This window comes from Mustela erminea, chromosome 10, assembly GCF_009829155.1.
Source record: "Mustela erminea isolate mMusErm1 chromosome 10, mMusErm1.Pri, whole genome shotgun sequence".
In the NCBI taxonomy this organism is placed as follows: Eukaryota; Metazoa; Chordata; class Mammalia; order Carnivora; family Mustelidae; genus Mustela; species Mustela erminea.
In genome coordinates, this window is record NC_045623.1 from 64,531,263 (window position 1) to 64,559,184 (window position 27,922).

The 27,922-nt window shown below is 46.3% G+C and overlaps 1 long non-coding RNA gene across 3 annotated transcripts in view; it reads left to right on the forward strand.

Moving 5' to 3' along the window:
- Positions 1-1,567: 1,567 nt before the first annotated feature.
- The window catches only part of LOC116568152, a 69,197-nt gene continuing 42,842 nt past the window's right edge, over positions 1,568-27,922 (forward strand). The window contains exons 1-3 of one of the 3 annotated variants that reach the window (XR_004276520.1): positions 1,568-1,616; positions 9,009-9,092; positions 25,075-25,251. This is a non-coding gene — a long non-coding RNA (uncharacterized LOC116568152). Of the gene's footprint in view, positions 1,617-8,814; positions 8,915-9,008; positions 9,093-21,900; positions 21,941-25,065; positions 25,252-27,922 lie in introns of those variants that run through there. The other 2 variants (XR_004276519.1, XR_004276521.1) reach the window with 2 other exon arrangements.

Genomic DNA, 27,922 nt, shown 5'->3' on the forward strand with positions numbered 1-27,922 from the left:
TTCAGATGGAATTTTTTAATATTTAGAACCACATGGATACAGGCAACAGAACATTTTACATTTATTTATATCCACATTTTTGTTAGATATATGGTATGATCATGAATAAACGACTTTCAGTCAAATAATCTGCGCTAGGCTAAGTTCCTGGAGTGGAGTAAATGGGAAAAAATACATGAGTTCAAGGAATAAGGGGAAGTATGTACAGTTTCTCATTCTTTAGCTCTTTCATCTATTTTTAAAGTAAATGTAAGCATCAGAATGCTATATTTAAATTCACCGGGATACAACTAAAAGAGTAAATATTTTTATGATGTCGATATTTACGAATTTTCATAAATCATCATGTTTGCAACTCTTTAAACTTAAAATGAACATTTTTTTCAAATTTGCGCATTTATTTATGATGAAGTTCATGTAACTGCATAAAAATTAGATTCTGTTGTGTATTTACAGAATTCTCTTAATTAAATTAATTAAAAGCGTATGGCATTGAGAGAGTGCTGGGAGATTTCTGGTGACCATTCATGTAAAGTAAACGCCATGCATCTACAAGCGTGTATACATGACAGGGATTCAGGGATGGATGAGATCATAAACATAAAATGAACAACTTTAGACGCTAAGTTAAAAATGTGCTTTAGAGTACATAAGTTTTCCATATTCTTTCGGGGGTAGGTGAACCAAATAAGCTTGACCACCACTGGCCTAGATTGTTCTTGAGTTGCTTTGTAGAGTGTAGAGAAACGGGTAGGAAATTGGAGGAAGATTTGGAACCAGAAGAGATTTTTATTTCTGGTTTGGCTTTGGTTTGCTTTTGTTTCTAAAGATTGGAGAAAACCTGTGTGCCAAAGGGAAATGACTGAGGTGCGAGGGGCAAGTGACAGTATGGGCAAGAAGACCCGGGTCACAGAGCGCCTGCAGGGGCAAGGCCTAGGAAACCGGGAGTGCCACCTGCAGACGCTGAAGCACGAGGGAGAGGGTGGGCAGAAGACCCGCCGCGGATGTAGATGCGGGGCCGGGCCTCGGTGGCACGTGTGCGGTACGGCCGCATGGCATCTACCTCCGCAGTTAAACAGGGGCAAGATTAGGCGCCTTAAGTCAGGATAGGGCAGGAAGTGCCGGGGCTGGTAAGAGAGATGTCGGTGGTCCTTTAGGGAAAGAGCCACTCAGGAAGCGCAGTGGACTTAGAGTTGGTGACAGGAATTTATTGAGACCAGTCAGCAAGGTGGTGCGGGCCTTGGCAGAGTCCCCGAGGCCGGCGCAGGTGAGGGCAGACGGGAGGCGGGTTTTAACCAGCTTGGGGGTACGGTGGTGGGTCCCCGGCCGAGGCCCAGTGAAGGTGAGGGAGCCTGGCCTTGGAGCCGCGGAAGGAGGGATGGGAGCCGTGGATCACTGAATCTCTGAGGCGGAGTAGGGGTTTTTATTTTTTGTAATTTTTAAAAATTACTTATTTTTTTGGAGTAGGGATTTTTATATATATTACATATATATATGGGTTTCTTTTTTTTCCCCTCTCCAGGAGCACTTTGTAATTCTCCAATTCTCCTTTTCCTTTTTGTCATAGCCTCTGCGTCGTTTTCCCGTGTGGCGCATACCCTGACTTCCGGGAGGAGGTGAGTGGCACTTCTGTCAGGGTTACTCCTGCGCGCGAGGCCCCAGCCCTGTGGCTGTTCTCTGCCAGCTTTCCCGCGCGCCTGCGAGGGGGCTGGGAGGTGGGGCAGCTCCTCGGGGCCAGCACGCAGGTTGGGGGAGGCGGAAGGAGGAGCTGATTGGAAGCCCGCGTGCCGGGGGCGGGGCCTGTCCCTCGTGCCAGGGGCGGAGACCCGGCGGTAAACTGGCGGAGCTCCTTCCTGATTGGCTTGGGCCCTAGAGTCCTCGGTATCGCGTTGGAGCGGGGCGGAGGGGTTGGGGCGTGGGGGCCGCCTGGGCCCCAATTCCTTGCTTTTCATGCACATCGCGGTGATTTAGACTGCGAGTGCAGAATGCTGCGTGCAGCGGCAGTACGCTTGTCTGGGACCGTGTTTGGGGCGACTTGATCGGAGCAGGAGGATTTTGTTTGGCGTTCTCCCTCCGCCGCGGCCTGGGGAGGGGACCGCGGAGGGCGGGGCGGGCACGGGCCCCAGGGGATAAGCCCAGCCTGCTTTTGAGAGGACTGGGGACAGAAGAGTGGTTAACTCTTTGTGACTGTTAACTCTTTGTGGCTGCGGCTTATCCGTGGGGGTGGCGGGGCGGTGGGAGGCTTTGGATTTCCAAGCAGTTCAGAGCCGGGCGTAGGGTCCTCCTGCAGTGGATTTCGTGCTTTGTGCCACGCCCAGGGGACGTTTCCCGAGAAAAAGGGCAACTTCCAGCCTTTTCAAGAAACTCTGTCGTGCCCCAGCTCTTCGCCGTCCCTGCATGGAATCCTCACAACTCTATGATGTAGATACTCGGCTGCCTCTTTTTAGATAAGGAAGGGTTGAAGTGACGTGGCGAACATCATCCAGATGTTAGCGACAGAATTCGGGTTGGCCCAGATCTGCTTTGATAGCCTAGGCGCTTCGTAATACTGCACCTGCGCCATGCCCTCCAGGGGTACCGGCTTGGCTGGGTGCGGAGAGGAGAGAAACTCATGATCAGTGAAGTAGTCAGTGCTGTTTCTGCTGAATGCTAACAGCAAGGGAAGATGCCAGCGTTCATTTTTTGTGTGTGTCTGTTTCTGTGTGATTCGGTGAAGCATCCCCAGATGAAATTAAATGTAACCTGGCCAGTGAGGATGAGTGAGGGAGTTCACAGCGGAGACACATGCTTCAGGCTCAGGGAGCAGGTTCCAAGGGGCAGATACCCGGACTCTCAGAATGGAATGCTTAGAAGACCCTTGGGGGTCCCCCATCCTTTCATTTCCCTGAGGAAATAAATGGAGGCCCAGAGAGGATAAGGAATTATTTAAGAACCCCAAATGGGCCTGGGATGCACGTTCTCCGCCCTTGATGCTGTGGTCTGGCTTTCTTAATAATTCAGTGGTCACTCTCATCCTGTAAGAGTAGTTAACACTTGTTTAGTACTTACTAAATAAAGTACTTTATTACATACTTAAGTCTCTTTTAGCTCCTGTAACTAATGAGGTATTTGGGCAAAATACAGTATTTTTACAAGTATTCTATGAAGGAGAGAATTGAGATAGAAGTAACTTAACCAAAATCACACTGCAAATCTCAGCCCGGAGCCCAGGCTCTTCAGTCCTCTGTTATTTTTAAAGTAGATAAGAGGTGCTTGAGGAAACAAGCACAAATCTTTCAGAAGTAGAAATGTGTATCACCCCCTTATTCAGATGCAGACCTGAAGCTCAGAGATGTGTGGTGATTTGCCCAAGGTCACAGAGTGAGAAGGTGGTGGACAGCCCACAGTGGAGAACAGGTCTGGTTTCTTTCTGGTCCATCTAGCACAACCCCACCTTAGCTAGGAAAGGCCATAACAACTCTCCTCTTGACTCACATCTTTCTTTCTTTCTTTTTTTTTTTTAAGATTTTATTTATTTATTTGACAGACAAAGATCACAAGTAGGCAGAGAGGCAAGCAGAGAGAGAGGGGGGAAGCAGGTTCCCTGCTGAGCAGAGAGCCTGATGCTGGGCTCAATTCCAGGAGCTTGGGATCATGACCTGAGCTGAAGGCAGAGGCTTTAACGCACTGAGCCACCCAGGTGCCCCGACTCACATCTTTCTGACAGTGCCTTGGGGATATTGGCCTCTACAGGCAAAATAGCTCAGTCCTGGCCTGGTTGTATGGTCAAATATCACTTTTCCCATGAGGAGTTTCCTGCTCAAACAGGACAGGGACCTGGGTCTCCTGACTGCTACTGTGGTGCTTTTCTGCATTCCTCCTCACTTTCTCCTGTGCGGCATGTCCTCAGGAGATCTGGATCACATTATCCCCCCCAAAACCAACGTGTGAGATGTTTTTAGCTCTGGGATCCTTGAGAGAAGCCAGTTGATAAAGCTACTTTGGTTTAGGTTTGGAGGTTAAGAATCAAGGGGGCAAAGCCCGGTCAAGACAGCCTACACTAGAGGCATGGGGCCTGCTGGAACTCAGTTAGCACCTCTTAAATCTGGGTGAAGAGTGATGAATAGAGTTATGAATTGGGGATGGAAAAATGAGCCCCCCTCCCAAGTATTTCTCTTCATGAGTAACCCTCACTGACCTAGTGAATAAGATGCATGAGACTTCTCAAAATTAATTTAGCTCCTCTGGCTTGTCTTCACTGCTAACTTAGGTGTCTCTGAAGGCTTGGCTTCTAGAAGGGTTATTTAGAAGGAGGGCTTCTACTGTGGAAGGCAGCTCTGGACTCGATTCCAGGAGGTCTGGGGGGCTTGAGCCAGCGCTGCCAATCACTGGTTGTGTGACCCTGCAAAATGCAGTTCCTTCTCTAGAACTCAGTCATTATTCATTCAGTCATTCAATAAACATTTCTTGAACCCCCACTGTGGGCCTGGCAGGGTCCTGATGGATGAGTCAACTTCTAACAAAACAGCCCCACAGCGGAGGAACTCACAGCCTCAAGGGGGGGAGAGACAAAACCAGACATTGTGAGTGGATCCTCAGCTACTCTGGGAATGGACAAAGACTCTCTGGAGGAACTGATGTCCACAGGGCCACAACAACCCTTATGGAAACTTCATGAAAAATTGAAAAAGGTGCCCCCCGCCTTCCCCCTCTACCCCCCAGGGCACATGCAACCCCATACTAGAGTGCACAGCTTGGCCAGCTGAGCCCAAGCAGATATTTGTGTTTCCAGTTGCCCCCTGGGCTGGTCACTCCTGCCTGGTGAACAGCTTACAGATGTGACCATCGCAGCCCTGAATGTCAAGATTGAGGTGTAAAGGTCCAGTAGAAGGCAAAGGTGGAAGAGTCCGTTTCAGGCGAGGAAGGAGCATGTATAGAACCTGCAGGCTTGGGAAAGCGGTTCTTTCACTTGGGAACCTGCAGGTGTTCAGTGTGACTAGAAGGGAGCGTGAGTGGCACCCTGGGGGAATTGAGACTAAGTTGGAAGGATTGGCAGAGGAATTTATTCACTCATGAAGTAAATAATCAGTGGGCATCACTTTCAGTTTGCTGTTGGAGGGAAGTAGAAATAGTAGTGAGCAAAGTCCGCATAATCCCCTGCCCTGGAGGAATGAATTTACATTCTAGTGAGATGATGGGCTTCTGGTGTCTATTACCGAATCAGAAGGGACCTTCCCTCTTGCACTGAATGTAATGAGAACTGGGAACTTTTGGATCATTCCTATGAATAAATATTTTAATTTTCATCTGTGTGGCCGACACCACTGCTGACACATTTGGGGGCCTGTTCCTGACATCAGGCACCTACCTGATTGAACCTTGGAGCTGAAGTGACCTTTGGTTGTGATCACAGTACTAAAGGAACTATGACACTTTCCCACCATCTGCTGTCACTGCCCATCCTGATTTGGAAAGAAATTCTCTCCCTCTGGGTCAGCTGAGCAGGCTAGGTGACCCGTGACTTTCCGGGGCCTGTATGGGAATTCATCGGCTCATCCTCAGGCTGTGACCACCTGCTGCGGTCAAAGGCTCTTTCTCTTCTGGCCGAAATACCAATGGAGTTGAGAGAGTCACTTAAAAATTATTAATGAAAGGGGAGCTCCATTTCTGGCATAGGGGTGGGCTGAGGGACTGCAAGAGCCTTGTCAGGTGGTCTGCAGGTTAGAAGCTGTGTGGTCTGCTCAGTAGCTCTGATTCAGGTGATTGAAGCTGATTTTTAAGCCTGGGAACTTGGCTTCTTCCTCACTATGTGGTTGTGGGCAAGTCACTTCCTCTTTCAGGATACTAGTTCCTTCCTCTATTAACCAGAAGGTTTCACTTATTGAAATGTGAACAACAGAGTTCTTTGAACTCTTCTGTGGCCCCATAGTATATAATCCAGATGAAAATGGTGGTGCTGTGGTTGAGGCAGTTTGGGGGCCTGGAGTTCTCCTGATTTCAACTGCACCTTGTCTTTACCCTCTCAGGACTTTGGGCTCTACTAGATATTGCCCTGGAATCATAGTGGAATTTAGTTTGAAACAATTAGATTGAACATTTCCCCTCTCAATCGGCTCCTCTGGTCCCTGGGCTTAAGGTAGAGGTGAGGGCAATTAAAAAGTCTTGTGATCATTTTTATAATTTCACATATAAATTAAATGATTATCCAACTCTTTCCCCATTCAACATAAATATCATCCAGCTTATTTAGGTGACCCATCTTGACCGATCTTTCCATGGACAGACATGAGATTTTATATGAATGACTTTGGCAGCAGCCTGAAAACATCTAAAAGGTTCCCGGTTTCACTTTCTATGTAGTATGTTTCCCAAACTGGGGAATATGTGATTTTTTTTTCTTTTAAAGGGTTGTATCTGTTAGAAGATAGTGGCATAAACAAGTAGGAATTTATTTCTCTCATGTACAAAGTCCAGATAGGCACCCCAGGGCTAGAATGATGGATTCTCAAGTATCAGGATCTCAGATTTTTCCATCATGTTGCTCTATAGTCTTCAATACACACCTTCCATCTTGCGATCCAAGATTGTGGCCCTAGTTTCTGCCATCAAGTCTATATTCCATCCAGCAGGAAGGAGGATAGGAGCAAAGGCAAGAACCTACCATTTCCTTTTAAGGACAGAAGTTGCAGATATCACTTCTTTTCACATCCCCCTGTCCATAATTTGGTCATGTGTGCACCCCTATGTTCAAGGGAGGCCAAGAAATCTCTTTAACTGGGCATCCTTGAGACGAACTAAAAATTCTTTTGCTATGCAAAACTAAAGAGAACAGATAAAGGGGCCAAATAGAGATTGCTGCCATGGGATCTAGCCATTTCTCAAGCTTGAGAAAGACTAATTTCCACAGTCCTTTTTAGCTCTGAAATTCTGTGATGTGAGTAGACTCTAAGGACTTCAAGCTCTAACAGAGCTCAAGAGTTTAGCTAATCCAGTCTCCTTCATCAAATGATTTTACAGATAAGGCCACTGGGAGTATATAGAGGTTAGGCAATTTGCCCAGGGTTAACTCAGTAACAAAGGGAGAAGTCAGTTGTAGGAGTGGTAGGATTCTTTGGGCATGTAGAAGCGCTCTTGGCTCTGTTCTTTATATTCCTAAGTCTGTGATGTCCTGGCCTTTCAGACTATCCCTTTCCATTTATGCCATCATTTGAGGGATATAGTAGACTCTGCCACAGGCATCAGGTTACCCTGAAAGGAGGATGAGCTTTGGAGTCAGGTGTAGTTGGCTCTCAATCCTGCTTCTGCTTCTTATTGCTGTGTGGCCTTAGTCAGGACATTTCATCTGATGGCTTTCCTATCCTCATGTTTACAAAGAAGATACTATCCACCTTACAGGTTTCTTCTTTCCTTTCACTCTTCCTTCTTCTACCCCTGCCCTCCTCTTTTCTTCCACTCATGGAGTGAATAAGTAAAGTGTCCTGCTATGGGATTTCAGACATAGAAGGGAAACCAAAGGTAGTTTCCTTTCTTTCTTCCTTTCTCTTTCCTCCTCTTCTTTCATTTTCTTTCTTTTTTTCAGTCTCCTTTGATTTTATACTGCTTCCCACCAGCCTTAATAATCACAGAATCCAGAGGACTAAATACATGTAAGAGTTGGTATATGCCAGATTCTCTTCAGAATATGCGATGCCCAGAAATAGTTTGCCCTGGCTGGTGAACTTCTACTTCCTTTTACCATTTTCCCCCTTTATTTCCTATTTTTTAATCAGACAAGGAGAACTATAGTTCTTCTTGGATTTCCCCCTTGAACATCTCATCACTGGCCCCTGATGTAGCTATTTCCTCTCCTTCTCCATGACTTCTGAGCTCTTCACAGTGTTGATGTAATATCATGCTTACTGTGGGTTTTTTCTCTTCCTTGTCTTTGGTTAGAGTCTTCTGTGAGCTCCTAGAGGACAGGGAAGGGACTTCTGTGTATCCCTGTAGCTTGGCCCACAGCCTGGTTACACAGTCATGTGGTGTCCCAGAAGTTGGTTAGGGAGCATGGGTCTGGAGAGGCCATGTCTTCCCACCTTCACGTTTTATTTTTATTTTTTAAAAATTTATTTATTTATTTATTTGACAGCGATCACAAGTAGGCAGAGAGGCAAGCAGAGAGAGAAGAGGGAAGCAGGCTCCCCACTGAGCAGAGAGCCTGACGTGGGGATTGATCCCAGGACCCTGGGATCACGACCTGAGCTGAAGGCAGAGGCTTTAACCCACTGAGCCACCCACGTGCCCCCACCTTCACGTTTTATAGGCATGGGAACTGAAGCTCGACTGGGGCTGAGCTTCCTCTGAGCAAATACCCTGTGCTTTACCTTAGATCTTTCACAGTACCTGTTGGGAACAAAGCTGGAAAGGAGTGGAGGGAATGGGGAAGAAGAGATAAGGTGGGAAATCACCCTTTATTCAGCACTAAAAATACCTGCTTTTAAGTAAATGCGTTACTTCATCTTGACAACAGGAATGTAAGGTAAATACCAGTATCCGTCCTGCAGAGGGTGAAATTAAAATGGAGGTCAAGAAAGGTAAAGATATTTGGTTGAGTTCACACGGTGCCTCGGAAGTGGAGTGAGAAATGAAACAAGGTCTGTGAAGCCAAGGCCACACTCTTATTCTTGAACCATGAGTCAGAGTTACTGACACGGTCAAGTGTGAGAATTAAATGGTCTGTGTAGGAAGCCAGATCACTTTAGGAAATTTCTCCTAACAACACTAATGAGGAGGTTCTGTGGCATTGATGGGACATGTGCTTTGTGCTATAAGTCCCTTTCAGCTCTCAAGTGCTGGGATTCAGTCTGCCTCTCTGAACTCCTCCACCATGAGTGTGAGCTATTTAAGAAGGACAGATTCTTCCAGGAGCAGCGATGTCTTTTTAGCTTGAATCATCAAGGTCAGGCCAGGCATATTTGTTTAGGGTTTTTGATGGGATTTCTCTTAATTGATTGGGGTGAAGAGTTCAGAGCTATGTTGGATTGGCTTTTCAGCTCCAAGCTGCAAGAGACTGGGGCTTGGCACGATTCGAGGCTGTCTGCTGAGGCCGCTCCTGATCCTGCTTCTTCAGCCCACTGGTGAGCACCTACCAGCACCCTCTATTCCGTGGTGCATATGGAGGTAGCTGCTACACAAGGAATAAACATACTCTTAGTCTCCAGAGAAATCTGTCCAGTTTCTGGGGCTTTCCTGTTTGGATTCTACTCACTGTCTGGAGGGGTTTCTGTGTTGTTTTGCCATCTTTCTCTCTCTCTCCTCCCCACCACTCCCCCAGCATCCTCACTTTATCTTTCCCCCTCCTTACCCACCCCCTGCCCTTTTTTCCTTCTTTTCTTCCTTCCAGATATTTTATTATTCTGCTTTAAAAATGTTTTAGGGCAGTAGGCAATTTTGAATTATAATGCTTCCCAGAGTCTAGCATACTGTAATTTTTGTCTTCCAAGTCTTGGTATATGTTCTTTCTCTTCCTTTTTCATTTAACTAAGATTCACTAATAACAGTAATAGTTTCAGTGGGAGAAGTTACTTACTGATGGGTACCAGGCACCAGTCTTTCAGGGACTAACAAATACTACCTTTTTTCTGTCAGCAGTGTTGAACATCTAGCCATTTCAGGGCACCATCATGGACATGACCAGGGCTAGTCCCCTTTTTCACAGAGCATACCCTGTAGTTGGAAACACAGGTAGTGAACACATAAATATATAATATCCTTCCAGATTATCTAATTACATTTTCAAAAAGACCTCACACAGCAGTTGTTACAAACCCATTTTAGATATGCAGAAATACTGAGGTGCAGTTAATGAACTTATCTGCCCACAAAGAAAGGAGAAGTTGTAATGCAGCCCAACCTGTGGTCTTTTTAGCGTCTGGTGAGGCTTTGTATTATGAGTCCAGAGGTAGATACACTGTGAAGCTTAACTCCAGGGTCCCTCACTTGCATGGGCCCTTTCTAAATTCATTCATACCTAATTGTTCACCCTTTTCTGAGGGCCTACCACATCTTATAAGACTCAGTCCTTGGGCTTATAAAACCTGGACTGGTCCTCACTGATGTAAGGATTCAGAGACCATTCTGAGTTTCTAAAAGACTTCCAGAGGAGACAGATAACGAAAATAAATCATCCTGATTCATAGAGATAAGAACTGTCATAGAGGTGTTATGGCCTGAGTTTTGTTCTCCTTTCCTAAGTTCATATATTGTTAAATGAGGTTAAATGGGGTTCATTAGGGTAAGGCCCAAGTCCAATAGGATTGGTGTCCTTGTAAGAAGAGACAGAGTTGCTGGGGAGCTCCCTTCCCATGCACACACAGAGGAAATGCTGTGTAAAGTCGCCAGAGAAAGCAGCTGTCCCTAAGCAGGAAGAGGGTTCTCATGGTAAATTGAATTTGTATACATCTTGATTATAGATTTTAGCCTTCAGAACTGTGAAAAAATAGAAGTCTGTTTTTTGTACCACTCAGTCTGTGGTATTTTGCACCTGGACCAGACAAATAAAGGAGAGATGTATGAGGCAGCTGGATTTGAGGAGGGGGGCACCTTCTGGACATAGACAACAGTCTGAGGAAAGGTACGGAGACCCGAGAGAGCATGGAATATCTGCAGACCTACTAGTAATCCTCGTGTGCCTTGAGGCATGGGAGAGGCAGAATCCCAAAAGGTGTGGTATGCCATGCTGCAGAGTCTGGGTTTTATCTGGCAGGTGTGGGAGTGTCCCTGGCTTGCCCAGAACTGGGAGTGTCCCCAGAGTCATGGTGGCTGCAAAGAGGAAGATGCATTGCAGTGTGGGAGACCAGTTAGCCCACTAATGCAATAGCCCAGGGAGCTGAGGGTGTGGCTTTGGAACAGATCTGCAGTGGCACAAGGAGAGGGACGCGTTTTGGATCTGGCAGGAGACAACAGAAGGGAGAGGGAGGAGCTTGGATCGCACATGGGTTCCTGTTTGGGTGTCAGAATGGATAGTTTTAAAATATTTTGGTCACGTCTAAAGTAACTTGAATATATACATGGATTAAATTCGTTTCTGAGGAAAAGTGTTTGGAAGTCCCATATTTCAAAGAAATACCAGGTGAAGATGTGCTGTGATCCTAGATCTATAGTTTTGGTCAGCTGGCTGCTCTGCCATTACAGAGTTTTGGAAGGAATCAGGGTTAAACTTGGTAATTACTTGGCTTGGTGCAAAGTACACTTCTCTCCTAACCTGAGTCTTGGTCCTGATCCAACTTGCTGTTTACCTTTGGGTGAATCATTTGCTCTGTCTGGTCCTTAGTCTCATGTTCTCAAAAAGGAACCACTTGGGTTAAGTGAGCCTTAATTTCCCTTTGAGTGCTAATATCTACACATCCATGTTTAATCAGCCTATGTACAAATCAAGACTTGGGCAAAGATTAAAGTCTAATTTCTAAGAACAATACCTCGTTCGGTCCTAAAGGACAAGCTTTGAGCCCCACATCATTTCAGCTCTGCTTAGACTCATAGATTCATAGAGGACTCTAGAGGGAGGAGGATACTTGGAAGCTATCCAGTCCAGCTTCTTTATTCTGCACTTGAAGAGACTGAGAAATAGGAAGAGCACCATCTAAGAGCACCATACAGCTAGTTAGAAGCAGAGCCAGGAATTGAAGCCAGGTCTCCTAACTAGGGGTGTGGGGCGCTGATAATGTGCCACATGACTGTAGGTTCTGATATGGTTGTAGCCCCTGAAATTATGGAAGTGGAGGTCCTGGTCATCACCCCCATTTTGCTACTGCTCTCACTCTATTTATCTGATTGTTTCAAATGCCTCCTACAGCCTCTGAATACCTGGTATCCCCTCTTCCTCCCTTTTACCTGCCTGGTGGTACTCTGTTAATCCTTTACAAACCTCAGCTCTCTGATCACCGTTCTTCCCTTTGTACATACCTCAATGGCTATATATAGTGAACACATTATGTGAAAATTGTTGTCCTTCTTATCTCCTTACAGTTGACCCAACAGGGGTGGAAACCATGTCTTATTTATCTCTGTACTTCTAACATCTAGCCCAGGTACTTAGTTAATGTCCATGGAAAGAATGAATACAACAGATAAATAATGATGTCATGAATGAATGAATGTAAACTGAGGTCTTCTGGAGAATATACAATCAGAAAAAGCTTAGGAAGCCGTGCCCCATGAGGGGTAAATGAGACTAGGGTTTTCCTCTCATCTGGTTATTTCTTAGACCTACAGGTCATCACCCTCATTAAGGATAGCTCCCCTAAGCTGTAAGCAGGAAATGCCTCGGTATCAGGTCCAATGGCCCATATTGAAGACATAATCCTTTGGCCCATGACTCACCAATGGATTCCAGAAGGCTCTGTGTGGGTGGCCTTCCTCAATCAATCAATGGTTGGGCGTCCTAGCTTGTGATTGGATCCCCTTTCTGCCACCCAAGCTTACAGGTCTCTCAGATGCAGCCTGTATGGAGACCTCTGGACATCAGGCCTGCTCAATTTCTAACCACCCACCAGGAGACTAGGGAATCATCCATAAAAGCTAGGTTTTATGACCATTGACACCACTTGAGCATGGTCATTATGATTATTTAACATTTATGAGACACCCTCAGTGCACTGGGGGCAAGGGAAAGGCAGTTTGGCAGCCTCAGCACAAACGGATGTTTCTCTATAACCCCACAAAGGTGCTCCCTCCCACCCAGATTAGTTCATTTGCAACTATGTTCAGGAGCTCATATAGGCCAGGGCAGGATTCACTTAAAGCATCCTATGTACTTAACCCGGACATTTCCAAGAAAATCTCAGTTAGCCAAATCCCAACAAAGGAGAACTAATTAACCAGATTTTTGTTTTTGCAGTTCTCTTGCTTTGTTCTCTGAGAGATGTTGATGTGAAAAGTCCTTCATTCTTTCTCATTCAAAAAAATATATGGGCTTCTGACTTTATGCTAGACTATGTGTCTAGTCTTGGCATTATAGAAATAATGTAGGATAGCCTGTGGTCCTAGACAGCTCAAGCATGGAAACAAAAATACAGTGCCACAGGTGATCTATGAGAGCCAGGTTGACGGAAGAGTGCAGGCCTACAGGAGGATGTAAGTGGTCAGCTCACTCTGTTGGCAGGGCACAGGCTAAGAAGGCTGTACAGGAGGAAAAGCTCAAGATAGCATTTGATTGATGATGATTTCAGAGTGGGTGGACATGGACCTCATAGGCAGAAGGAATGACTGAGAAAATGTATGGGAGGGTGAAATGGTAGAGCATAGTCAGGAAATTCTAAACCATATAGGCAAATTGGGATCTATGGTATGAGGGGATGAGATGGGAAATCCAGGCAAAGTCTAGATTATAAAGGGCCTTGCCCATTGCTGAAGAAGTGTGGTCATGACTGTTGCTTTGGGAAACTGTGTCACTCTCCTGGAAAGGCACTCCTCCTTTGGTTTGGTTGACATCACTCTGATGGAGCAGCTCCTGCCACCCTGGTTGCTCCCCTCCGTCATTCGCATGGGGTTGTCTCTCTCTCTGCCCACCTTTTAATGCCAGTGTTGCTCAGTGTTCCTCCACTATTTGTCCTGCTCTGGACCTTCCTCTGGGGAATTTCCCATTGCAGTGATTCCCCACATGATCTCTCTCCCCAGACGCTTTCCTGAACTCCAGACGTATACATAGACCCCACTGCCTGGTGAAGTCTCTACCTGATGCAGGTGGCCGTCTGCTCCCTAACCCTTCACTCATCCTCTGTTTCTTGTGCTTGCAGAAATCATCACTGTCTAGCCGCTCCAACTTGGAATTACACTAGACTCCTCATTTCTACTCATAAGTTACATCAAGTCCACTGAAGATTCATTCATTCAACACTACTCAGTTTTTACTTTCTGCCAGGGCTGCGACTAGCAGGTGGTGTAGAGATGGGTATAACAGAGCTCTGGCCCTTGAGGAGCTCAGTCAGATGGGAAGAATGGCTCATGAGTAGCTGACTGTCATTCTGGGTGCACCACGTAACCAGAAAGGGCTGTGGGCTGATGACTTACCTGGGTTCTAGAAGGTGGTGTGGAAAAGGCACCTACCCTTGCCAGGTGGCTGGAGTGGGGTGAGGAAGGCCTGGCAAGGATTCCTCAAGGGGATGATCCTTGTGCTGTGCCTCAAAGAATGAGTCGGAATAGGAGGCTGTGAGGGAGGGGAGATGTGCCCCAGGGAAAGGGAAAAACATGAGGAAGTGAGTGGTGATGATAAATGGTGGGATGCGGTTTTAAGCAACTCACAGGTGCCTGAGAAAAAAGTGGAAGGCAGAAGTGGTAAGGAGGAGATGAAGCTGACCTCTGTGGGGCCTTGTGTTTCTTGATAAAGAGTTTGGATGTATCCCAAGGGAAATCGGGCGGGATTCAACAGTCAGAGCAGAGAACTGACTTGAACAAGGTAACTGTGCGGGAAGATCAGACCAGCAGGTAGGGTGGGTTGGCAGGTGGAGGAGGGCTGCTGTGGTGTGGAGGCCACGAGAGAGGCGTAAGACCTAGCCTGGGGCAGGTGCTCCAGGGGTGGAGCGGAAGGGATACTGGGGAGACATTTCTCAAGTATAATCAACCACCTCTGTTTATCGTTTGAATATGAGAATAATCTAGAGATGAAGTGAAGATGCTGAGTTGTCTTTCTAGCTCAATGGTAGGTGAATACTGGTGTATCCTGAGAACACAGGAGTGGAAGTAAGCTTGCAGGGATAAGAGACCTCAGTCTTAGCCAGTTTTGAGATATTGTACACAAAAATGCTTTGTAAGCGTGAAAGATTTTTTTCACATGGGGACTCAGCGGTGACTGCTGCTCTGGGATCTGATCTTAACTTCTCCAGGTGGAAGCCATGTCTTTGACTTGGGCACAGAGGCCCAACACAGAACAGAGGGCTGTTCTGTAATGTGGGCAGCAAGGATTGAAGTCCTGGTGATCTTCAGACTGAGGAGAAGCCTTAGTAACCTTCACTGACCCCCAGGCTGCTGGCCACATGGGGACTTGTGCTCTCTGCCATCTCCTGCTGGGAATGCTGGGCCATTTGGGACATGTGGTGAACCCCCATCCATGCCAGAGAGGCAGGAGCTTCTTGAGCTCTGGCCATCCCCGCGGTTATTACTCTAATCCACCTCCATGTGTTTCTCATGAAAGGGGTGATGGAGAGGGCTGCTTTGGTTGGTGGATGCATCTCCTCCAGCTCCATCCTCCAGGAAAGCCAGAGTCTTCCAGAGAAAGGGGCTTTGAAGAATAAAGTGCAGGGAAAAATGGATTTTAAGGTTCTGTCTAGATAATGGTTTTCCTTTTTCTCTGTTTTGCTTTTATTTTGTTTTAAAGGGCAGGTGTTTCCTGCTGTCTTGGAACAGAGCAGCATTTCTCTGGTATTTGTTTGGAGTGAAGGGAATGAGGCTGGCCTTAAGGTGAGGGTGGTCAGCCTGGAGCCCACCCTTCTCCTTGTCTGTAGGAGGTTGGACTGGATGCAGCTGCAGGTCCTCTTACGTCTGAGCCTGTAAGATATGGTTCTGCTGGTCAGCGAGTTGTGGAGACTGCACCAGGAGTGGAAGGAGCAGGGGCTCCGGAGTCCTTATTCACCAGCGGCGAGACCCTTAGTAACCCCATACATCTCCCCAAGTCAAGATTTTCCTGTCTGTCCGATGAAGACAGTTAGCCTGTTTGCATGCTTTTCGGTGGTCAGAGGGTTACAGGCAGCTCTCACAGTGGAATCTGTAAAAGGCTGTGCACCCTCAAAGCAGCTTGAGCTTCCCTGGTGACTTTGCCCAGCCTGCTGTTTCACAGCTTGGGCCAGTGAGTGAGAATAGGCAGGCTCCCTCCTTGGGGACCCCCAGATTTGCTCCTCTGCTCCATGACTGTAGTAGTAAGTATCTTGTAAGGCTGTAGTGATGCATGACATGAATCCGCGTTGCTCTGCTTCTGTCCATGTATCCATCCAGCAAGCTTGTATCGCACACCTGTTCCACACAGTTCCTGTGCCACATGCTAGAGATACAGAAATGAGTAAGACTTGGGTGGCTCTGTTCTCCATGAAAGTACGGTGTGGGCACAGGGACACCAACTCTCAAGGCACACACACACACACTATACCCCCCCCAAATTATGAAACAGTGTGGGAATTCAGGGAGAGCCCTGTCCTTGTGGGACATGGGAGCCCCGAGGGAAGCACATCTGGCCTAGCCTGCGGGTCAGCGGAGTCTCTGGAGGAGATGGCACCAGAACTGAGACTTGGAGGACAAGTCAGCCAGCTTGAGGGTGGGGGGCGGTGCAGGGGAGAGGCGGACCACTGTGCAGAGGGGCTGCCTATTCTTCTCATGCCGCACTCCTTCTCCTCCTTCAGGTTTCTGCTCAAAATGTCCCCTCCTCACAGCCGTTCATTCTGAGCACCTTGGTCCCTGTCTATCCCTTTACCCTGCTTTAGTTTCCTTAACAACATGGTCATGAGCTGAAATGTCTTTCTGTGGATTTATAGTCTGTTCTCTGCGTCAGAATGTAAGCTCGCCGTGGGCAGGGACCTTCTGTGTCATATTTAGCATGGTATCCCTGTGGCCTCGGGTCTGCTTGGACCACTATAACGAGAGACTACAGACTGGGCAGCTCAAACAACGGAAGCTTAGTTTCCCCTGTTTTTGAAGTCTAGTAGTCTCGGATTAAGCCATGGTCAGGGTTGGCTCCTTCCGACACCTGTGAGGAAGAAGCGGTTGCATGTCTTTCCCCAGTTTCTGGTGATTTGCCGGCGATCTGTCATGTTCCTCTCCTTGTAAATATATACTCTGCTCCCTGCCTTCATCTTTGTGTGTCATTACCCCAAGAGTGTCTGGGTCCAAATTTTCCCTTTTTAGAAGGATACAATTCATATAAGATTAGGAGGCATCCATGCTATTTCAGTGTGACCTCATCTTAACGAATTGCATCTGCAATGACCCTATTTCCAAATAAGATCATATTCTGAGATATTGGGGGTTAAGAATTCAAGACGTGAATTTTGGGTGGATGCAACTCAACCCACAAAAGGCATGTAATAGACAGTCAAAATACATTTGTCAAATGAAGGAATGGTTGGATAAAGGCACAGAAGCAGGAATTAGCTTGCCGAGGGGCTGGTAGGGAGGCAGCCTGGAGGGAGGAAATCCCCGTTTGGGATTCTTGGAGCTTCAAGAGCAAGGCAGCAGCTGGTCAGAGCTGACACCCAAGAGGTATGCATACCTCCTCCTTAGCATGTGGGAAACACTCAATCCGAAGTAGCTTCTGTGATCTTAGTTTCTACTGGTCGTTAGGTGGATGCGTGAGTGTATCCAGCATCCCTGCTCCTGGAAGACTCCCTTCACAGAATAGTAGAGCTTCGTGTCAGCAGTTTGGGCTGGCACCATCCTGTTTACAGAGGGCCACATGGGCACCTGCTTACTCAGCAGGTCCTGAAGGCCAAATCTCATATGAGACACTCTAACCCGGTCATCTTTCCTTTACATCTCCACAATAGGTTGCCTTCTGCCCCTCTGATAAACAGCCTGTCCTTCATGAACTGAGATCAGTGACGGGTTGGCGGGGGTTCTGGAACATTTCCTTCGAGGTCATAACCACTGAGACACAATTTCTGACTAATCAAGCCTTGTGATACAGCATGGCAAGGTAACAGAACATAAATAGCATAGGAAACCAAGATTAATGTGGAAATGTCCCTGAGATATCAGGATAGGAAATTGCAAAGGAGCCATGGAGGCTCCTTGGAGAATGAGCTGGAAGTCAAAAGGAGATAAACTCATGGCAAAGTGGAAAAGGGCCCCGACATGAACCCAGCCTCTGCCACCCACCAGCTGTGGGATCTAAGGGAAGTCACCCTTCTGCTGTGAGTCTCCTTTCCACAGCCCAGAGGTGGGGATAATATGACCCATGGCATTGTAAGAAAGAGAGCACGTATACGGGACTGGAACACAGAGGCTGACATTTATCAAGAGCTCAGTGCATGGCAACGATAATAATAGCTTACATAAACTGAGTGCTTACAAATGGGTGAGGCATTATTCTAAGTGATTTAACCTCATAAAGTAGGTGTGGTCATAAAACTCATTTTGTAGTTGAGGAAACTGAAGTTTAAATGGTTTAGGTAAATGCCCAAACCCACCTAGCTACCAGGTGATGAAGCTGAGCTTCACATTCAGGCAGTGTGTCCTAGAGCTTGTGATTTTGACTATTAGGCTATATAATTACTGGCATAATTATAACTGAGGTCAATATTCTGTAGCTAGAAAGTGAGAATTTGGGGCATTTTCCATTAAGAAAACTGGAGGGAAGAGAAACAACAGAAGTCCAGGTGCCAGGTGATCAAATACTTATCTCAATCAGCCCTCATATGCAGTCTAGAAAAGATATATTGTCTGCTTGCATTTTAAAAATAAGTGAAAAGTGAACCAAGACTCAGAAAGCTCAAACAGCCTAGATTCAAACCCAAGTATCTCTGGGCCCAAAGCCCAGTCTCTGTCTACCACGCCCGCTGCCTCCAGGAAACTCACTCAAGTTAACATAGAATTAGCTGCAGGACATGGACAGTTCTGTCCCTAAGGGGTGACTAATACATGGAGGCTCTTTCTGACTTGTGTCAGGGCTGACAGCTAGTTAAGGGAGACCATTAACCAGTTCACAGAACATCGGGTCCAAAATGAGTAACAAGCCAGACCACCGGAGGAAGTTAAGAGGTCAGTAGGAAAAATACTGCTGGTCTGATGGTCCGTGAAGTTCAGAGGAAACATTGGTGAATAAGGAAGATGGATAGGAGAGCCTATATTTAAAACTGGCTGGAGGAAGGGAAGGAAGCGATAAGCCTAATTTTAGAAAGCCTCACACTCTCAGGCTCCTAAGGTAAGAGACAGGGAGTTCAGTGAAGATTACTTGTCCTTTGTCATCCATTGGTCTCTAGGGGAGGGGCTGGGGCCGATTTAGCTCTGAGGAACCCCCCAGGGAGTATAAAAAGGAATGCTACAAGGCCAGATACACCTAGTGTTGAGCTACATATGACCAAGTCATCTCTCTCAGGCTTTGTTTCCTCATCTATAAAATGGGACAGTAGTATCTGTCCAACAGAGTTTTTGTGAAGGATGAGGGGAGAAAAGATTGAAAGAGCCTGTTAAATTGTCTGGCCCCTGCTAGGTACTCAACTAATGTTCACTGCGTGAATCTGATGGGGAGATGAAATGTTTGTTAACAAAAGCCCTTATTCAGTCACGGTACGAGTATACCAGTAGATTCTAATTTCTTTAGATCAGAAAAAAGATTTTCATGTCTACAGTGTTTGGCCTTTCCCTTATTCAGGCATATGATGTGCTGAAGTCTCTGAGAATGGTTAATAATGGCATGAATATAAACATATATACTCAAATCCTGGCCTGAGATATTCTTGCTAATCACATAGTGCACTCTGAAGTTCATATCATAACACCAATACCTCTTTTTTCCCCAATATTGAGGGATGTTTATTTTTTTTTTTAATTCTAAAAATAAGTTGGTTGAAAAAATAATTTATTAATTCAGGATGATATGAAGTAGAAAGTGAAAGGATACTCTCCAGTTTGACTTCCTAGACATAACCATTTTTTGTTTTATGTATGTGCTTTTAGACTTAATTCAGATAAACATATATATTGCATTCTATACACATGTAGACACACACACACCCCTTAGAGCAGAATCTTGATTTTTACTTTTTATTTATTTTTAAAGATTTTATTTATTAATTTTGTGAGAGAGAGAGAGAACAAGGACACAAGCAAGAATGGTGGAGGGGCAGAGGGAGAAGCAGACTCCCTGCTGAGTAGGGAGCCTGATGTAGGACTTACGACTCTGGGATCATGACTTGAGCCAAAGGCAGACACTTAACTGACTTGAGCCACCTAGGTGCCCAGAATCTTGATTTTTAGCTGAGCACGTTGCCACCTGGAATAAAAACTACATTTCCCAGTCTCCATTCCAGCCAGCTGTGTGCCTGTGACTAATTTCTGCCCAGTAGCAGAGAAGCAGACAGATGGTGCAACACCAGTAAGATTGCTTAAAAAAGGCTAATTCAGGTAGGAGGTGTGGTTTTTTAGCTCTTTCCCTGCCTCCTTCTGGCCTACAAAACAGATGTAAAAGTAGAGTTCCAGCAGTCATCTTAGGCCACAAGGGGACCCTGAGGATGGGAGCCACACATTGGAGATCACAAGAAAGTGTCTGAGTCATTGACAACTTAAAGGAGTGCCATACCACTTTAGACTATCCTTCTGCTGGTTCTCTTTCACATTGGGGAATTATTTCCTCTGATTTCAAGCTACCGTGATGAGGTCTTCTGCAATTTCTAAATGATGCACAGTTCTCTCCTACCCTTTCCACTTAACTTTATATTATAGGTATTTTCCCTTGTCAGTACATTGAAAAATCTACTCTACTCTTTTTCATGACTAAGTAAATATTCCCTTTTAAGGATTTACCATAATTTACTCAGTTCCTTATTGATAAATATCATAAGTTCTTGCTTCAATTTTTGAACATGATAAACAGTGTGAAACATAAATCTTTGTACACATTTGAGTATTTTCTTAAGAAGAGGAATTTTAGAGCTAAAATGTTTGTGCATCTCCAGTTGGCAATTTAATTAATGAAATCGATAAATTGGTGCATTGTAATTGGTATGTCTTGCCAAATTATCTCTAGAAAGTTATTCTGAGTTATGCTTCTTTAAATAGAATTAAAGAAAAAATTTTTGGTGAATTTTTCATACAGGCAAGGCACAAAGAATAGCATCAAAAGCACGTCTTCACTATCCAGTGGAAGGAGTCAAGCTTTTCCATGGTTCCCTGAAGTGCCTATGTGTCTCGCTCCAGTGGTATCCTCCAGCACTTTCCTCTCAACAGGCCAGGGGCTCACTTGATCTTTCACCAATGCTGGGAGCCAGTGGATGAATCTGTCGGGTTTTCTCACTTATAAGTGATAGACATTCTCCCGTACCCCAAAATAATGCCTTGGTTCATACACTTTCAATCCCTTGGGGGAGAACTTGCTATAGGAAGGACTCAGAAGATGACATTGGGACCCCATGTGTCTTCCCTTCCTGGGCTTTTCTCTCCCTGCTGGCTTCATTCCCAGTTTCCACGTAGTGCTAACATGGCAGCCAGCACCTCTACACCTGCATTCTCCATGTTCACATCAAACAAAAAACATACTGCCTCTTCCCAGAAGCTCCCTCACAAAACCTGTATCCACTCTGATTAGATAAACCAGAGTGATGTGCCAATCCTGAGTATATCCAGTTCTCACTGTGACTGGAATCTGTCAAAGCCTTCTGATGCTCTTTTCTATTTGCTGCCTGTTTTGCGTCATCAAAACCCAGGGTTAACTACCTTTTTGGTAATGTGGTTCCTGGCCACAGAGGATGCAAGGATAATCATTGTTAACATCCCCTGAGTGCTATAGTATGCTAAGCACTTTATCTCATTCAGTCTCCCCAACAAATCTGTGAGGCAGGTGTGATGTCCATTTAATAAATGAGGAAAATAGAGGCTTAGAGAAGATAAATAAGTGAGCTGAGCTCCTACAGTTTGTGTGTGTAGGGACTGGGATCCAGCCCTTGGTTTGTCTCACGCTGATGCCCGGTAGAGACACAGCAGACCATATTGTCTCTTACAAGAGGCTTGTGTTTACCTCACAAGTTGTTGGAAAATGAAAACATTGTATAAGCCGAAGACTCACAAACATTAATTCATTAAACTCACTGATATGTCCTAAATTCACCTCCTTCAAGCCCCCCAGGGGAAGGAAGGGGACAGCTTGGTAACTGGCCCAGTCATCCTGAGTAAACAGATTAGGTAAGGGATGAGGGAGACAAGTTATTTCCTGAGCAATTTTTTTCTTTATTTCTACAAAAATGTTTTTGAGAAGATACCTACAGCTGTTGAGGATTTTAAGAGTAATGTAAGATGCTTTTGGTGAATATTTACTCTGGGCAAAGTGGTGGGAGGACCCTACAGGGTGTGATGGAAAGTTGGATTCTGAGTGAACAGGTCGGGTTTCTAGTCTGCTTCTGGCTATTGTTGGCCCCACTGTGTGACTTGTAGCTGGCTCAGTCTCCTTTCTGGTCTCAGTTTCCCCATTGGTTCAGTGTGGGGTTTGGATAAAGACATCTCCTGTCCAAAAGCCCATAGCAGTTCTTTATCTATAGAATAAGTACAGGGTGAGAGTAACTAGCTGGTCTTGGGAGCCTGGGCTAACCAGGTATCATTCGTGAGAATCTCAGAGGGAAAAGAAAATATCTTCCATTGGTTTCAGAACAACCTCTTTGTGGGCTTTGGAGGAGCTGAGGAATGGGACCCTAGGGGTTTTCCTGTCTCTGGAAATATCTGACTTTGGTTATTCCCCAGCCAAAAGCTTCACGACTCCTACAAGAGGTTGCCTAGAGCACCTGGCCAAGCTCCAGTTTGAATGTGAGGAACATAGGTCATTAGTAAGAGACTTTAATGTCCCGTAAACTGGCTTCCTGGAGTGAAGTGCTCACCCCAGCATAATCGAGCTGTTTAGCGAGAAACCCAGCCTGTTTCCAGTCAGGAAAGGAGTTCCGTGGAAGACTGGAGGAGGTTTAGTGACAGAGGTTGGGGGGGGGGGTACTGGACTGGGAGTCAGAATTCTAGTCCACACTGTGCCGTGGACGGGACAAGCTACTCCCACTTTCTAGGCCTCAGTGTCTTTGTTTGCAAAATGAGGGGTGGTATTGGATGTACTTTGGAGCTTTCCAGCTCAGACGGAAAACATATGGGGAGATTAAGTGAGCAGATTCTGGAACCGCCTTGCCTCAGTTCTGATCCAGACTTGCTGCTCACTGTCTTTGTGTTCTTAGGTAATTTGTTTAAACCCTCGGCACCTCTATTTTCTCACCTATAAAATGGGAATATACATAGTACATATCACATGGGGTCTTTGTGATGGTGAAATGTAAAGCACTTAAAATAGTGCCTGGCAGGAAGTGAAGGAAATGCCCTACAAGTAAAACAGTTACTGTGATTATCACCCAGCCCACAGCAGGCAATGCCCTCTGTTTTAGAGGGTGGGTGGAGATGACGTGTCACTGCTGGGACTGCAGTCCTGTGGGGCCCCGGCAGTGCACCAGGCTCCCTGTGCTGGTGGGAAGATGACTTTATCCCCAGATCTGTCTCTTTAGGACTGCAGAGGGGAGGATGTCTCTTACCAGGGAAACCCCAGGGTGTCCAGGTATAAGAATCAGAGGTCTTACGGCAGTGAAAAGGAGACAGCAAGAGAACAGAGGGGAAGAGGAGGTGGTCTACCCTGTACAGTCAGGGCAGGAGGGGCCCCAGTGGGATGGCTCAGGAAGGCTTGGCATCCAGTCCTGGCTGTGACCCTTACTTGCTGTGGGAACCTTGACCAAGTCTCTGGATTCGTCTGACATTCATGTTGCTCATCTGTAAGAAGAAAGCATAGTGCCCAGACTAAGAATCTGTGGAGGGTCTGAATGAAGCCCCTCAGTGGCACAGTGTCAGCTGTTCTGGAGATGGCTGACAAGTGTGAGTTTGATCTGAGTCAGAGGAACAGAGGATGCAGCTGGTGATAGCACAAGGGCACATGGATTGGTGCTTGTGGGGGTCTGTAAGAGGTGAGTGTAAGGGTGGAGGAAGAGGAAAGGTGTGAAGTTTTCTGAGGTTTGGGAAGGCTTTACCTAATGACCTGTTGGAATCTCATTACCCTAAACACCATTGCTGGGGTCCAGGCCTACACCCCTCCCATGGGGACATCTGCCACACCCTGTCAAGGGCCTTCCTGCCTCCAGTTCTTCACACTGTGATCCATTCTTCTAGAATGACACTCCACTTAGTGCAGTGACAGTGTCACTACAGTGGCTCCCCACCACCCTCAGGATAAATACCAAAGCCTGGACAAGGATGTTTTTGGATTAGCCCCTGCATGTCTGCCATCCTCTGGGCCTCAGGACCTTGACCCATACTCAGTGTGCCAGCAGGCCCACTGGTGTGAGCGTTTCCAGTTGGCTTCAACCAATGAAGTTCCAAGAGGTGGGAGGGAGGGAGGGAGGGGGAGCGGTTAGAGCGGTTTACCTCCCACTTCCCTCCTGCCAGGTTCCCACGGAGGACTGCACCCCTCTACCAAAGGCCATAGCTTCTATCACATCCCCATCCCCCTCCTTCCTCTTGTCCCCTTAGGCTGCAGGTGGTGATATTTGTTAGCCTTGAGCACCACAGCATCCATGATTATTTTCCTTATCCTGCCCACACTTTGTGCGAAGTTCCTTTCTTAAGCTTTTCTGAAATCCTATGGGTGAGCATGTCACCTCCCTCCTGCAGGGACCTTATCTGACACATAGGGCTTCTGAGGCCCTGTGTGATCCATCCCAGCCTATCTTCTGCAGCTCCCTCCGGTGTTCCATGCACCAGTCTCCTCACCCCAGGGTTTTCCTGCTTTGTTACTCCATATCCACTTCCTCCAAGAAGCCTTCCTTGATACCCCCAGGCTTGGTCAGAACCCCTCCTTTGGCTCCAGGATCCCTTGGTATGCCTCCCACCACAGCTGAATCATACTGTCATTGTCTCCTTACTTGTCTCTCTTTCCTGCTGGGCCATGAAGTTCCTGAAGGCAGAAACCACATCTTGCCCCTGGAGAGGGAGGTGTATAAAGGTTAGGGGCACAACTCTGGAACTATCCTGCTTGGGTTTGTAGTCCAGCTCTTCACTCCACTGCTGTGTCTCTGTGGCCTTAAGCAGGTCACTTAACCTCTCTGTGAACAGCTACCCCCTCTGTAACATGGGTATACAGAAACTGTCTGCCTACAGGCTTATTATGAGAATTAAATTAGTTAATATAGGTAAAATTAAGCTTTTTAAGAACATATGTTATCACATTTAATATATGAAATTCAATGTAGAATTATTAACTAATTTGATATATGGAATTAGTACCCAATAAATATTAGGTATTGTGGTCAGCTTGTGACACAAAGTGTGTGCTCAGCAAATGGAGAATAAATGGATTCTTTCTTATAGGTAAATCATTGCATAATATTGTACTTTCCCCTTGAGTTTTTACAGCAGCCTCAGGAGGAAAAGAGGGTAGCAGTTCTGTATCCACTTTATAGAAGAGGACGCTGACCTTGGAGGGACTTGCCCAGGGACCCACAACTGACACAGAGCTGAGGAGCAAGTAGAACCTGGATGCGGAGACCCCACTGGGTGCCCTCTCCCTCAACTGCCACAGGGCATGAGAAGGTATGTAGGCTGCAGCTCAGGCCAGGTCTGCCCCAGGAAAGGGGCAGCTCTGGGGAGGGTAGAGTCCAGGGGCTTTAGTGGCCTCAGCCATGGTCACTTTTCCTGAAAGTCTCTGAGTCACCTTTGGGATTTTCCAAGTTATCAGCTCCTGGAGGGTTAAAAAAAAAAAAAAGTCCATTGTGTTGCAAGTTCTGCAACCAGCCGCATTTACAAATTCTGTTGGCCCAAGTGTCCATCTGAGGAATGTGGGATCTGAAGGGAGAGCCCAGGAAGGGAGACTCAGAAGGGAAATGAGCCTCTAATGTTCCAGTGACCAGCAATAATAATAATTTATGTGAGGTTTCTAAGAACCCTGAACATTTAACTGGTGCTGCTGGGTGCGCAGTCAGTGCCCTAATAATGCTTTGCATGTTGCCTTGGGCTAGTTGCATTGGGGTCCTTTGTCCTTGTCAGCAGAGACTCTCCTTCAGCTCCCTTCAGCTCCAGCTCCACTGAACAACCCAGTTCAGTGCCCCATATACAGGGGGAGCCCCACAGCTTGTTGTGGAATGACTGGCCAAGTATGTGAACCAATTATAATGTTCTTGGTCCCCACACAACTCCATTTTATAGAGAAGGAAACTGAGATTTGGAGAGGTTCAATGCCTTAACCTAGGTGGCACAGTTAATAAGGGAAAGTGACTTATTAACTTAATGACATTCTTCTAGGAGGCCTCATGGTTCAGTGAAGGGTCGTGGGAGCATTCAGTCACAGACACAGGTTCAGGTTCCCAATCTACCAGCTACATGCTGTTTGATTTCATATAAATTACTCAACCTCTCTGAGCCTCAAGGGGCCAAAATGGTGAAGTGGCCATAGTAAGTATTTTTTATGAAGGTGTAGTAAGAGTTAACAAATATAGTATATGGAAAGGGACTGGTACGTAGGCGCAAAGGAAGAGCTCTGGAAATGGTCACAGTTACTGTTCTCATTTGACTTTAGTTTCCTTTTTATTGCTATTACTTCTATTAGGTAAAACAAAAAAAATACTGTATTTATTACTTTTATTGACTATGGTCCTGGACTCATTTTGTTTGCAACAAATGAGGTTTTTTTTTTTTCCATTTTCTGGGTCTCTCATTGACTGTCCTGTGATTGGTGGCCCAGGACTGAATGTTTGCATGCCCTGACTCCTGTCGATGTCGGGGGCTTGAAAATTGGGGGTGATGACCTGGTAGTACATTTACTACAGGCACATATGGAGAAAATATCACCTCGTTTCTCAGCAACCCTAGAATCACATTACACAAGCCCCAGATCACCTACACTTTTCTTGTTGTGGCTGAGTGCCTTGGTGGCTGCATGAGCTGTTTGTGGGACTTTCCAAGGGTTTCTTGAAGCTTCTTGCTTCTCCCAAACACTCCTACATCCCAGTCCCCCTGCCAGCCTCTCCCTAGTGACCAACATAAATGCTTTTGGTGTCTTCTGAGATATTTTCCCTATACAAAGTCGGCTCAAGGACCATCTACTTAAACAGTATTTATTTCTAACCCAGCCAGGAGCCAAGTTGTCTCTCTGACATGTAGAGACTATTCTGATGGGCCTCTTTTGTTTCATATTTACAAACCCGAGACACTCTTGCTGCCTTTTCATTATTCAGAAGGGGAAACTGAGGTTGAAATTAGTGAAAGATTTGCCTCTGATTACACACTGGTTAGAGGTAGGGTTAGGAAGAGATCCAGATTTGGGGACTCATCATCAGTGAGCCAGTGCAAGGGAGCGGGAAATGAGGACCAGCCTTGACTGTAGCCTGGTTCTAACTTTTATTGCATGTGTGACCTTGGGCAAACACTGCATTATTCTTAAACTCTAAACTCTTCTTACCTGTGAAATGGGCTTAATTTTGTTTTCCTCATAGGAATGGTAGGAATAAAGAAGATAATGGAGAGGAAGTTATCCAGGGCATTGCATGGCAGAAGACTAATCTCCTTCTCCCTTACCTGCCCCTTCCTTCCTGAAGTGAACAGGGACTTTGGAATTAGTCCTCGGTTAAATCCTCTGTGTACTTGGGAAGAGTATTCATTTTCCTGCGTTTTAGTTTTTCTTATTTATGAAATGGTGACAGGAATAACCATATTGAGGGTTCTTTGGAGAATTCAAAGAGATGATCGATATAACATAGGAGGCCCTTTTAGACAAAGCTGCTCTTTTTCCTTCCACCCGCCTCCAGGATTCTGTCCGGAGCATCATGGGTGAGGGTCTCTCAACCTCAGACTAAGATGGTGAGACCCTGTATGTCTGTGTGTCTCTGCCTCCTCCTCTGGGCACAGAGCTCTGCAGCCAGCTCTCAGCAGGCCCGGAGGGTTCAGCCAGCAGAGCTGATGGCTTTGGAGACAGCAGACCTCCCTCCCAGCTCTCAGGCCACTTCAGGACACGAATCCCTCAGGGGGCGTCAGACCCAAAGAGGGTCACGGCAGCAGCTTTCCAGAGGGGGTGTTGGAGACCCGGACACGTAAATAACCCTGAGGAGACAGCCCCTTGGCACCCCTTCCTGGTCGTCAGAAGTATACATTACGTTATCCAGAGAGACACTGAGGTTTCAAACCACTTCATATTTAATCGGCAATCATGCTCCCTTCCAGAAGCCATTCCAGGAAAAACATCAGTTTAGTCCTTGACGAGAAACAAAGC